This window comes from Hyperolius riggenbachi, chromosome 10 (assembly GCF_040937935.1).
Source record: "Hyperolius riggenbachi isolate aHypRig1 chromosome 10, aHypRig1.pri, whole genome shotgun sequence".
Taxonomy (NCBI): domain Eukaryota; kingdom Metazoa; phylum Chordata; class Amphibia; order Anura; family Hyperoliidae; genus Hyperolius; species Hyperolius riggenbachi.
The window spans coordinates 69,477,374-69,491,954 of NC_090655.1; the positions used below are offsets into that span (position 1 = coordinate 69,477,374).

Consider the following 14,581-nt stretch of genomic DNA (forward strand, 5'->3'; position numbering starts at 1 on the left):
ATACTGAGGGAGGGCACCTACTCCTGGCTACCTATAATGAGGGCACCAACACCTGGCTACCTATGGAGGGAGACCTACAACTGATTTCCTATACTGGGGACACCTATGCTCGGCTACCTATATTGAGGGCACCTACCCATGAGATCCTACTGGGAGCAGCTACAGTATACCTGGCTACCTACCTATACTGAGTCTGAGGGTGTTTTTTTTGGGGGGAGGGGCGCTCTGTGGCTATAACACATGGTGCAAATTGTCAGTGCTGTGCTATCATTCCAAATAAATTGGGGGGGGGCTAACTGTCCCACTGATTATTTTTATTAATATTCCTAAAACATTCTAGTCTTCATTTTTATTCAGGATAATGCACTCTTTCTATCCATTTCGTGGTTATTTTTTCTATTATACATATGTGATGTATCACAGAGATCTGAGCATCTGACGTGATGAGTCACGACTTCAAAAAGGTTGGGAACCGCTGTCCTAGGAGGTAACTGAGGAGAAAAGGTGAAGTGCGTGTGTGTGCGTGCGTGCGTGCGTGTGTGTGCGCGCGCACAAAGAGGATGAAGGGGGGCGGAGGCACAAAAAACAGGTTTCACTCAGGGCGCTGTGAAACCTAAGGCCGGCCCGGTTTACCATTGCACTTGATTGGTCCGATGGACTGCCTGCTCACCATGTTAAGATGGCGGATTGCTGGCTGGGAGTGAGCATTTGCTGTTCACTACACCATCTTGTTGCCCATGTTCCTGCCTATCGCCTTCCCATTCTCTCCTCTTCACCTCCCCATTCTATGGGAGGGTGATGGGAAGGAACACACTGCCGAGCCTGCCTCTTCCTGTATGAAAATTTGACTTTAAAGTACGCTGACCATACGTCCCGCTTTACCTGGGACGTGTCCCGCCTTCGGGGTCCGCTGTCCCAGGCAGCATGAGGTCCCGGGAAACGTCCCGCTTTCAGCTGCGGGACGTCCCAGCCTCGGGACTCTGGCCAGCGTAATGAATGAACTGGCTGCGGCGTCTAATAGACGCCGAGTCAGTTCATAGCCCGCAGCCCCGCTCCAACCTCCTCAGTCTTCCTCTTCCGGCAGAGCAGGGCTACGGTGAGATGGCTGCCGAAGTCATGTACTGGAGACTATTTGTGTCTCCAGTACAGGGCTTCGGGTGCCATCTTGCCGTAGCCCTGCTCTGCCTGTCATCGCGGGAGATTTGCTGCAGGAGGATCGTCCGGGGAGCTGCGCACCAGAGTAGTCTTCTGTCAGGTGAGTAAATTCTTTTTTTTCCCCAGGTGTTGCCCACAATGCGTTTATTTTGTGCTGTCATGTTGCCCACAATGCGTTTATTTTGTGCTGACATGTTGCCCGCAATGCGTTTATTTTGTGCTGCCATGTTGCCCGCAATGCGTTTATTTTGTCTTGACATGTTGCCTGCAATGCGTTTATTTTGTGCTGACATGTTGCCCACATTGCATTTATTTTCTGGTGTCTGGGGTAACTGTTGCTGCATTTATTATTTAATGGTCATAGTTGGCTATGTTTGCTGCTTTGGGGGTTACGGTATACTATTAAATAGCATCACACAGTTTCTGCACTCCCATGATGCGAAACCTCGTTTGACCACATCATGGCGTAAACACTGCTTTCTTATGCCTCGCTGTTACATCATTGTTAGCTCCGCCCATACAATGTCATGGCCACGCCCATTTTTCAGTGCAGTGTGCTGCCCGCGCCGCAGCCCCCCATTTTTCGGTGCTGCGAACTCTATCTAAAGTGACCCTAAACAGTAGGTAAAATCAAAAATTTCACTTACCTGAGGCTTCCTCCAGCCCACCGTAGGCCGTGAGGTCCCCCGGCGTCCTCCTGGCTCCTCTCCTGGTCTTGCTGGCGGCTCTGTTACCAGTGACAGCCAGGCTGGGTGTCGGGCCGACACTTCCTGGATCTGGAAGCTCAGCGTCATCAGAGTTAGAAAACGGTGCATGCGCAGGACTGTCACGTGAACAATGCACAGCAGCCAATCTCCTTCATGAGCAGCTGCTCTCCATTTCTATTGGTTGCTCCCCATTCCATCTCCAGCCTCCTATTCCATATGCAGAAACTGCTTCTACATTTCCAGCTCATGGCCCGGGCCTTTGTAGCCTTTCCAGAAACGTAGCCCTGTTTGGAGGTAAGACGCCTGCTCTGCTAAATCCTAAACCTCATGCATACATTCAGATTATGTCACCATTGTCGATTGTTGGTTAATATATTTGTAAACACGATGGGTGAAAAATGATTAAGCAGCATCCTGTGGCACAAGGATAAAAAAATAAATAAAGAAAGAAATACTTGGCTGAAAAGCTACCTAGTCATTTGTTTTATTCCTCTTTTAAAAAGTATGAATGTGACCAGATGTTTTGATAGTTTTTAATTGCTATTTTCCAACATTTAAAAAAATTGCTTCCATAAAAATGTAATGTTATGAAATTAATAATAGCATGATAAGAGACCTGGAGGCACACAGACTCCCTCCCCTCTAGAGATGATGCACTTGTGGTATGACAAACTCCACCCACTGGCAGGGTGTTTAAATAAATAGAGATTTCTCCATATTATCTCTTATTGCGCTCAGTTCTTTGGCAAGGTGAGCAGTATAAGGGCAGTGTGACTTTTTATGTTTGCTCCTCTTCTGTCTTCTCTCCCCTGTATTTTCTCATCTGCCTATCCATCTATGTATTTATTATTATCAATATTTTTTAGTATTTATATAGCGCCAACATCTTCCACAGCGCAGTACAGAGTATATTGTCTTGTCACCTAACTGTCCCTCAGAGGGGCTCACAATCTAATCCCTACCATAGTCATATGTCAGTGTATGTATCGTGTAGTGTATGTATCGTAGTCTAAGTCCAATTTTAGGGGGAAACCTTAACTTATCTGTATATTTTTGGGGAAGTGGAAGGAAACTGGAATGCCCAGAGGAAACCCACGCAGACAAGGGGAGAACATACAAACTCTGTGCAGATAGCGTCCTGGCATCCAGGAGTGGTTTGGTTTAATTTCCCAGCTTTAACAGTGAGATCACGTTGGAGTAGTACTCCAGAGGACGTAACTCTGGAGGCAATATGAAATCTATAATTTTTTCTGCCCCTATGCCTAGTGGTGCTCGTTACAAGGTCAAAATTATAGATAGCCATAATTTTGGGCTGGAACGTTGAATTTTCAAATAAAAAACAGACATTCATAATCGTTTGCGATTACAAATGAGGATTATGAATGTACAGGAAATTGGACTCGTGAGTACTCAAAATTACGATTATAAGTTGGCAATTTTGAGTGCTGCTAATTTATAATAATGCTGCTAATAATGTTGCTAATTTATAATAAAATTTCAATGGCCATTTGATTAGGAAATGCTATGCAGCCGCTATATAGCTGTATAATGATCCCTGACCTATTTTTGGATCAATAAAAAAATGATGTTCAGAGTGTGGGAAATTAAAAAAACAAAACAAAAACAAAGTGATTTGGGGTCCCTCCTCCGAGCCTCCCAACCTCTGTGCAGATAGTGCTTTGTTCTAGCGCCCCAATTCGAACCAGGGACCCAGAGCTGCAAGGCTAGAGTTCTAACCACTATACCACCAAGCTGCCTATCTATGGGTTGGTGCAAACCTAAAAGCGCTAGCGTAATCGCAAGTTCTCAGCAATTTTAGCAGTAATTTTGCTAAGCGATTCTAGGCCTGTGCCTAGCGATTTTTTATTTATGCCTAGCAATTTTTGGAGCATTTGGTGTGCCAATTTTTTGTACAGTAGAGCTGGAAGTGTAGAGCTTTTGTTTAAAAAAGTTTGGAAAATTGCTGTGTTCTAGTGCTTTTTAGAGGGATTTTCCACTTTCCTTTACTTAAAGGGGAACTTCAGCCTAAACAAACATACTGTCATTAAGTTACATTAGTTTTGTTAATTAAAATAGATAGGTAATATAATCTCTTACTCACCGTGTTTTAAAAGAACAGGCAAATATTTGATTTCATGAGTGCAGCCATCTTTTTGGTTGAAAGGAGGTGCCAGGGAGCATGAGACACAGTTCCAACTGTCCTGTGTGCTGATCACCCATCCTAGTTGCTAGGCAACGTGAATAACAACATAGGAAATCCCATCATGCTTTGCACAGCATCAGGGAAAAAAAAGCCCCACAGCGGCTGCTGTGATGAGGGAGGGAGCCGTAGAGAGAGAGCGGTTCCCATATTAACGGCGATACACATCGCCGCTACAGGAAGCCACTCTCTCTACGGCTTCCTTCCTCATCACAGCAGCCGCCGTGGGGAGCGCTGCTGTGGATTACGAGCAGGACAGGGGAATAGAAGCGGCGCCGGGCTAAGGTAATAGCAGCGCCGGCCGTGGGGGGGGGGGAAGGTAGCGGGGGTGCACTATACTACCTACACTGGACACTATACTAGCTATACTGGGGCACTATACTACCTATACTGGGCACAATACTACTAGAGTTGGGCCGAAGCTCCGATTTTAGGTTCGTGAACCCTGTTCGCGAACTTCCGCGAAAGGTTCGGTTTGCGAAAAAGTTCGCGAACCGCAATAGACTTCAATGGGGAGGCGAACTTTGAAAGTTTAAAAAAATTCTATCAACTGGAAAAATGATAGAAAACATGTTTCAAAAGCTCTAATACCTGGAGCCACACCTAATTGAGTGAAATACACATCACTGCTGGAGGACCCGCCCACCCACCCTCCCTCCCTCCTCCAAGCAAGGTCCTTTATACCATTTGCCTGCCTACACTAATTAGTTATGGGACAGCTGCTACACACTCTGCTAGGGAGATTTTAATTGGCCTCCACCCTCCAACCGGAGGGTCTCTTCTGCCAGGGAATTATACTATTTTAAAAACCAGTATACATCATACCATAGCTGGGAATACATACATGAGTATACATCATACCATAGCTGGGGATACATATATGAGTATACATCATACCATAGCTGGGAATCGAACCCAGATCTAACTGTGTGGTGGGCACGTCACCCTAAGCACTGTACCACTACAGAAGTAAGTGAAGCTAGCCTAAAATTTAACATTTATGCTCAATGCAATAGAACCATTAGGTTGCTTAAAGGAGAACTGTAGTGAGAGGTATATGGAGGCTGCCATATTGATTTCCTTTTAAGCTATACCAGTTGCCTGGCAGCCCTGCTGATCTATTTGGCTGCAGTAGTGTGAATCACACCAGAAACAAGCATGCAGCTAATCTTGTCAGATCTTACAAAAATGTCAAACACCAGATCATACCATAGCTGGGAATCAAACCCAGATCTCACTGTGTGGTGGGCACATCACCCTAAGCACTGTACCACTACAGAAGTAAGTGAAGCTAGCCTAAAATTTAACATTTATGCTCAATGCAATAGAACCATTAGGTTGCTTAAAGGAGAACTGTAGTGAAAGATATATGGAGGCTACCATATTGATTTCCTTTTAAGCAATACCAGTTACCTGGCTATCCTGCAGATCCTCTGCCTCCAATACTTTTAGCCCTAGACCCTGAACAAGCATGCAGCAGATCTGGTGTTTGACATTTTTGTAAGATCTGACAAGATTAGCTGCATGCTTGTTTCTGGTGTGATTCACACTACAGTGGCTGGATAGTGTACTGGTTAAGGGCTCTGCCTTTGACATGGGAGACCAGGGTTTGAATCCTGGCTAGGTCAAGTACCTATTCAGTAAGGAGTTCAAGGCAAGACTCCCTAACACTGCAGAGTGGCCTCTTGAGCGCGTCCCTGTGGCTTGCAGCTCTTGAGCGCTTTGAGTCCGACAGGAGAAAAGCACTATACAAATGTTTGGATTATTATTATTACTGCAGCCAAATAGATCAGCAGGGCTGCCAGGCAACTGGTATAGCTTAAAAGGAAATCAATATGGCAGCCTCCATATACCTCTCACTACAGTTCTCCTTTAAGCAACCTAATGGTTCTATTGCATTGAGCATAAATGTTAAATTTTAGGCTAGCTTCACTTACTTCTGTAGTGGTACAGTGCTTAGGGTGACATGCCCACCACACAGTGAGATCTGGGTTCGATTCCCAGCTATGGTATAATGTATACTCATGTATGTATCCCCAGCTATGGTATGATGTATACTCATGTATGTATTCCCAGCTATGGTATGATGTATACTGGTTTTTAAAATAGTATAATTCCCTGGCAGAAGAGACCGTCCTCCCTCCGGTAGGAGGGAATAGGTAGAAGGGGAGGAGGGGAGGAGGGCCAATTAAAATCTCCCTAGCAGAGTGTGTAGCAGCTGTCCCATAACTAATTAGTGTAGCCAGACAACTGAGTCAAATGGTGTATAAAGGACCTAGCTTGAAGGGAGGGTGGGTGTGTTTGACAATAACATGTCTGCTGACAGTGAAATGGAGGCTAAAAATTTTGCTCAATACAGCATTATGGGGCGAATCGAACTTCCGCAAAAGTTCGCCTGTTGCAGGCGAACGCGAACCCCCAAAGTTCGCCTGGAACCGTTCGCCGGCGAACCGTTCGGCCCATCTCTAAATACTACCTATACTGAGCACTATACTAGCTATACTGAGCACTATACTAGCCATACTGGGGCACTATACTAGCCATACTGGGGCACTATACTAGCCATACTGGGGCACTATACTAACTATACTGGGCACTATACTGGGCACTATACTAGCTATACTGGGGAACTATACTAGCTATACTGCGCACTATACTACCTACACTGAGCACTATACTAGCTATACTGGGGCACTACCTACCCATACTGGGCACTATACTAGCTATACTGGGCACTATACTAGCTATACTGGGGCACTATACTAGGTATACTGGGGCACTACCTACCCATACTGGGCACTATACTAGCCTTTACTGGGCACTTTACTAGCTATACTGGGCACAATACTAGCTATACTGGGCACTATGCTAGCTATATTGGGCACTTTACTAGCTATACTGGGCACTATACTAGCTATACTGGGCACTTTACTAGCTATACTGGGCACTTTACTAGCTATACTGGGCACTTTACTAGCTATACTGGGCACTATACAAGCTATACTGGGCCACTATACTAGCTATACTGGGCACTATACTGGGCACTATACTAGCTATACTGGGCACTATACTACCTACGCTGGGCACTATACTAGCTATACTGGGGCACATTACTAGCTATACTGGGCACTATACTGTGGCAAGTTACTAGCTATACTGGGCGCATTATACTAGCTATACTGGGGCACTACCTACCCATACTGGGCACTATACTAGCTATACTGGGCACTTTACTAGCTATACTGAGGCACCACCTACCCATACTGGGCACTATACTAGCTATACCGGGACACACTGGAGGGATCACACGGACAGCATTTCCTACCCTCGGCTTATATGAGGGTCAATCATTTTTTCCTGTTTTTTCAGGTAAAAGTTGGGGGGGGGGGGGGGGGGATCGGCATCAAGGGAGGAAATTTAGAGTTCGGTATATCAGTAGGGGATGGTTAGTGTGGAGCAGTGGAGTGGTTAGGGTTAGGCATTGGTAGAAAGCGGGTTCAGTGTGAGAATAGGGTTAGGTTTAATTATAGTAGAATATTGGTATTATTTAACGATATTCTACTTGCAAAAATTGGGCATCCCCCTTACCTCTTGTGTCTTCTGCATCGCCCTTACTTCCTGGCACTGCTGTATCTGCCTTACCTCCTGTGTCTGCTGTATCTGCCTTATCTCATGTGTCAGCTGTATCTGACTTACCTCCTGTGTCTGCTGTATCTGACTTACCTCCTGTGTCTGCTGTATCTGACTTACCTTCTGTGTCTGCTGTATCTGACTTACCTCTTGTGTCTGCTGTATCTGACTTGCCTCTTGTGTCTGCTGCATCTGCCTTACCTCCGGTGTCAGCTGTATCTGACTTACCTCCTGTGTCTGCTGCATCTGCCTTACCTCCGGTGTCAGCTGTATCTGACTTACCTCCTGTGTCTGCTGTATCTGCCTTACCTCTTGTGTCTTCTGCATTGGCCTTACTTCTTGGGTCTGCGGTATCTGCCTAACATCTTGTGTCTGCTGTATCTGCCTTACCTCCTGTGTCTGCTGTGTCGCCCTTATCTCCTGTGTCTGCTGTATCTGCCTTACTTCCTGTGTCTGCTGTATCTTTGTGTCTGCTGTATCTGGGTTACCTCCTGGGTCTGCTGTATCTGACTTACCTTCTGTGTCTGCTGTATCTGACTTACCTCTTGTGTCTGCTGTATCTGACTTGCCTCTTGTGTCTGCTGCATCTGCCTTACCTCTGGTGTCAGCTGTATCTGACTTACCTCCGGTGTCTGCTGTATCTGCCTTACCTCTTGTGTCTTCTGCATTGGCCTTACTTCTTGGGTCTGCGGTATCTGCCTAACCTCTTGTGTCTGCTGTATCTGCCTTACCTCCTGTGTCTGCTGTGTCGCCCTTATCTCCTGTGTCTGCTGTATCTGCCTTACCTCCTGTGTCTGCTGTACCTGCCTTACCTCCTGTGTCTGTTGTATCTGCCTAACCTCTTGTGTCTGCTGTATTTGCCTTACCTCCTGTGTCTGCTGTATCGCCCTTATCTCCTGTGTCTGCTGTATCTGCCTTACTTCCTGTGTCTGCTGTATCTGCCTTAACTCTTGTGTCTGCTGTATCTGGGTTACCTCCTGGGTCTGCTGTATCTGACTTACCTTTTGTGTCTGCTGCATCTGCCTTACCTCCTGTGTCTGCTGCATCTGCCTTACCTCCTGTCTCTGCTGTATCTGCCTTACCTCCTGTGTCTGATGTATCTACCTTACCTCCTGTGTCTGCTGTATCACCCTTACCTCCTGTGTCTGCTGCATTTGCCTTACCTCCTGTGTCTGCTGCATTTGCCTTACCTCCTGTGTCTGCTGCATCTGCCTTACCTCCTGTGTCTGCTGTATCTGCCTTACCTCCTGTGTCTGATGTATCTACCTTACCTCCTGTGTCTGCTGTATCACCCTTACCTCCTGTGTCTGCTGCATTTGCCTTACCTCCTGTGTCTGCTGCATTTGCCTTACCTCCTGTGTCTGCTGCATCTGCCTTACCTCCTGTGTCTGCTGTATCTGCCTTACCTCTTGTATCTGCTGTATCTGCCTTACCTCTTGTATCTGCTGTATCTGCCTTACCTCCTGTGTGTGCTGCATCACCCATACCTCCTGTGTCTGCTGCATCTGCCTTACCTCCTGTGTCTGCTATATCTGCCTTACCTCCTGTGTCTGCTGCATCTGCCTTACCTCTTGTGTCTGCTGTATTTGTCTTACCTCTTTTGTCTGCTTCATCATCCTGACCTCTTGTGCCCCCCTGTAGTTACGCGCCTATTTGCAAGGAAATCTTGTACAATTAGTCATTAACCACTTCCTGTTTTTGAACGTGACTCTTATATCCTAATTTGTCTCCTTAAAGAGGAACTGTCGTGAAAATCTTAAAATTTAAAACACATACAAATAAGAAGTACATTTCTTCCACGGTAAAATGAGCCATAAATTACTTTTCTCCTAGGTTGCTGTCACTTACAGCAGGTAGTAGAAATCTGACATTACCAACAGATTTTGGACTAGCCCATTTTCTCAGGGGGGGTTCTCAGGGTTTTCTTTATTTTTAAAAGCACTTAGTAAATGGCAGTTGCTCCATCCAACTGCCAAAATAGTGTGCAGCGAGCAGGGAGGCTGGCCAGCATCTTTGTATAAAGATTTTTCAGGGAGTGTCTTTATAAAGAATAAAGGCCATGCTGAGAATTCCCTATAGAGAGATGGATTAGTCCAAAACCTGTCAGTTCTGTCAGATTTCTACTACTTACTGTAAGTGACATCAACATAGAGAAGTAATTTATGGCTCATTTTACTCTTGAAGAAATGTACTTCTTATTTGTATGCGTTTTAAATTTTAAGAATTTCGCAACAGTTCCTCTTTAAAGATTCGAGGATGTGAGCGTCCCGTCCTACAATTAATCCACCGCCGCATGCTTGTGTAAGTGCCCCTTCGTTCCCGCGCGTGCATGTTAATGCACTAGTTTAAAATGGAATGATTGCTCTATAGCAGCAATAATTCACTACAAGTTTAAAAAGAGAAGTTTTGAAAATTTAAGTGACAGTGTCCCATTAAATAAGTGTTGTTTTCCCCCTAGTGGTTAACTTTTAACCCCTACCTAACTAATTAACCCCTTGTGACACCTATACCTGGCCTTAAGATATGTGGACAACTGTAATGACAGTTGCCCGTAGCGATCAGATGCCATTGCTAGGGTGATGGTTCTGGGACCCAATGGGGCTGGAATGGGCCAATGATGGATCCAGGGGCCTCCCTCTCCTGAGGTAAGTACCTAAATTGGGCACTTTTTTCCCTACGGGCCTGTTCTCACCTGAGCGGGAATCGCGCAATTCCCGCTCACGGCAAACCGCTAGAGGTTTTGCAAAAACCACTACACAATGTAGCGAGTGGCAGTGTTTTTTGCAAATCGCGAACGATCCAAAACCGCCGCAGTGTCCAGTGATTTTTCCGCGTTAATCGTGGGAAAATCACTCCCGCAAATAAATGTGAACGGGCCCTACGTGTTTTCATTAAAAGGAACCTGAGGTGTGAGAACTATGGAAGCTGCCATATTAATTTCCTTTGCAACAATACCAGTTGCCTGGCAGTCCTGCTTATCTTCCTGGCCAGTAGGGTTTAAATCACAGACCTGGAACAAGCATGCAGCTAATCTTGTCAGATTTTGTCATAGACATTTGCATGCTTGTTCAGGGTCTATGGCTTAAAGTATTAGAGGCAGAAGCATAGCCAGGCGATGTGCATTATTTAAAAGCAAATAAACATGTCAGCCTCCATATCCCTCTCACTTCGTGTTCACTTTAACCACCTTATCGGTATGGACGAGCTCAGCTCGTCCATTACCGCCAGAGGGTGCCGCTCAGGCCCTGTTTGGCCGATTCTCTGCAAATAAAAAGCAGCACACGCAGTCGGCACTTTGCCAGCCGCGTGTGCTACCTGATCGCCGCCGCAGCGCGGCGATCCGCCGCGTGCAGCAGCGATCCGCCGTGTGCAGCGGCGAAAGAGGGTCCCCTCCAGCCGCCCAAGCCTTGCGCAGCCGGAACAAATAGTTCCGGCCAGCGCTAAGGGCTGGATCGGAGGCGGCTGACGTCAGGACGTCGGCTGACGTCCATGACGTCACTCCGCTCGTCGCCATGGCGACGAGGAAAGCCAAACAAGGAAGGCTGCTCATTGCAGCCTTCCTTGTTAATTCTGATCGCCGGAGGCGATCGGAATTATGCTTCAGGAGCGCCCTCTAGTGGGCTTTCATGCAGCCAACTTTCAGTTGGCTGCATGAAATAGTTTTTTTTTTATTTAAAAAAAAACCTCCCGCAGCCGCCCTGGCGATCTCAATAGAACGCCAGGGTGGTTAAGGCAAGCTTAGAACTAAAATTTGATTTTTCTTCAAAGGATTGGTCCCGCATGAACTGTTATTTTAGTTATAGGTATGGCCACCCTGCAGAGCTGAGTCATGCTACTTCAACAGTTGTTCCATAGTTAATTCCATTCCGGCATATTTCAACTTTCCCTCCAGTTTTTATTGTTTAACAATTGGATCTTTATATTATAGTTTGCACTTTTTTCCATCTCCTTTAGATGATTGCTAAGCTGCTACTCGCTCTCGCTATAGTTGGCACTGTACGAGGTGACCTTCTCAAAGGTAATATTATCAGTTCTACAATCTGTTTTTAGCGTCTGCTGCATGTTTTGTACCAAAATCACAATAAATTTAAATGCAAAATTGGCCGGCCGAGGCAAACATAGCTACACTCTCTGATAGTCTGTACATTCTGTGACAGACTTGCAGCTAGGGCCCATGTTTGTGGCATTGTTTGCCGGGCCCCAGATTCGCTTGGGCCCCATACTGTAGTCCCACCTGTGATGCCCTGAAGGCGGTCTTATTAGCCAAAAGCTTACTTTTTTTTATCTCCAAGTTAGCCAATACGTAGTATCATCCTGATTCAAAACTTCTTGCAGATTGCCATTTGATGTGGCAAAATTATTGATTCAGAGATGAATCGATTCCTATCACACAAAGCACATAGGTTTTCAATAAAACTCCAGCAGAGAATCCATAAAACAACTGATAAACTGCAGCGTGGAATGGTTTGATGCAGTGCAAAGCTACGGGCTTCCAATCGACCACTGCTACTGCCCCACCCCCAATCAGCTTAAATCTTCCCTCTAGTGAGATTAATACTTTTGGTCAATTTTATGGCAAAGAGGGAACCAGTTTAGAAATGCTTTGAAGATTCGATCACCCTGATTGAATCTGTCTGGAAAATAGATAATGGGCACTTTTAGTTGTCTGATTGTGGACAGAAACTCCAAATATGAATAAAACACCTCCCACCTGACCAGAAGAATAACTACAAATCATGGAGCCCCTCTGCAAAGCTATCTCTCCCCCCATATCCGTTGACGTGGTGACCCCCAGGTCATGTAACTGTTGTGGTGACCAATCCCACCTCCCACAATAAAATGTGACCACCTAAACCCTTCCTTTACCTCATATATAAAGTAAGGCCACCATTCCCCTTGCACCCCTCCTCCCCCGCAAAAAGTACAGCCAGTATAAGCCTTCCTTCTGCCTTATAGCGGGAGCACATCCCACTGCCCTGCATAGTCCCCCTCTTTCCAACCCATGACTCCACCCTCTTCACTAACAAGTGCTGTCACCTTTCCCCAATGCCTTATCAAGTGTGGCCAGCACCCTTTTCTAACCCTAACATACAATTACTCAATGATCTAGTTTGTGAGCTTTGCAGTCTTTTTCATCAATAATTTGCATCGAAATAAAACAAATCTTGAACACTATAAAGCCACATGTCTCATAACATTGGGAGGCAACCTTCAAAAAATATAAGGAGGGCACAACAAAGTCTTCCTCTTTTGCATGTTGCTTTTGTTAAAGGACCCCAGGCCAGAACTGAGAGGGATCTAAGGTTGACATATATTTTTTTCCTGTTAAATGATGCAAATTACCTAGTTATCCTGTTGATCATCTGCCTCTAATGCTTTTAGACATAGACCTTGAACGTGCAAGCAAATGAGATGTTTCTTTCTTATCCTCTGTCTCCTTCTTTCTTTGTCTGCATACTTCTATGCTGTGACGTCAATCTTCTTCATACTTCTTCTTTGATCTTCTGGTTCTTCAGTTCTTTTGTCGTTTATTCTTCCATTTTCTATTTTTGTCTTCTTTTATTGTTATTTTGGTCAGCGATCACTGGGGGACATTTGTCAAGTGTGTCTGAGACAAAATATTGGTAGGATTTTAGAAATCTGTGCAGAACTGTCTCAGACATTGTAAGAAATCTCTAAATAGTTTAGTTTCCTATAGTAATAACTTCTAGTAATAGGAAGGTTTCTCAGACAGTGCAGACATGAGGGAAATTGCTGTTGCTGAGGTAACCAATACATCTGCTGTATTAAATCAATGCCCAGCAATGGTAGGGTTAAGCACAAAACAGCTTCATAGGACACCTGGCAGCAAGGGGAGGTGCATTTCACAATTCATGTCTAGCCAGCACTGCACAATTTGTGTAGAAGTGCTGTTAAAGGGAATCTGAAGTGAAAATATACTTATGATATAATGATTTGTATATGTAGTATTGCTAATAAATAAAAGATTATTAGTACAGATATGAGTCTCATATTGTTTCTATTACAGGAAGAGTTAATAAACTTCAGTTGTTATCTATGCAAAGGAGCGTCTCTGAGCTCTGCGACTTTATAAAGTTGTGGACAGCACTGTCTTTTGAAGCACTTATCTAAACTGGCTCTCATTGTTTCTGCTTTGTTTATGGGTTTTTTCTTTCAGAGAAATGTTCAAAGGCTCATTAGCCTGCTCTGTGAAATTTAGAATGTTGAGTGTAGTGTGGAAACGGCAATTATTAGAGAATGATGCAATGTTATAAAAAAAAATCTATATGCCTGAAAATAAAAATATGACACTATTTTCTTTGCTACTTATGTTCTATTAATTATCTATAATACGCAACCAATGCATTATATCATGAGGTTTTTTTCGCTTCAGTGTCACTTTAAGCACTTCTTAATCTGTAGCAGTTTAGGAATGGATTTGTACTTAAAGAGAAACTCCGACCAAAAATTGAACTTTATCCCAATCAGTAGCTGATACCCCTTTAACATGAGAAATCTATTCCTTTTCACAAACAGACCATCAGGGGGCGCTGTATGACTGATATTGTGGGGAAACCTCTCCCACAAGTAACCCCTCCCACAAGAAAAGTTCGAACTTTTGGCAGTTTCCTGTCTGTGAACCTTGTTGCATTGTGGGAAATAGCTGTTTACAGCTGTTTCCAACTGCCAAAAACCATGCAGCAGCTACATCACCTGCCAACACTAAAATGTTCACTGGCGTTCCTCTTTAACTGTAGTGCATTTCTAGAAATTCACACTAAACTGACGCTATCAACTTGGAATTAAGAAGTTTCTTATTAATATGCGGAACAGTTCTTCCTGCTGGTTAGAACTGTTTAAGAAGAAAAAACTGTCGGTAATGCTTTGA

General features: G+C 44.8%; 1 protein-coding gene across 2 annotated transcripts in view; it reads left to right on the forward strand.

Moving 5' to 3' along the window:
* The first annotated feature begins 11,650 nt into the window (after nucleotides 1-11,650).
* The window catches only part of LOC137536219 (pancreatic lipase-related protein 2-like), a 63,732-nt gene continuing 60,801 nt past the window's right edge, over nucleotides 11,651-14,581 (forward strand). For both annotated transcript variants that reach the window (XM_068258329.1, XM_068258330.1), the window contains exon 1: nucleotides 11,651-11,710. The gene's annotated coding sequence lies outside the window, so the exon portion shown is untranslated. The remainder of the gene's footprint in view (nucleotides 11,711-14,581) is intronic.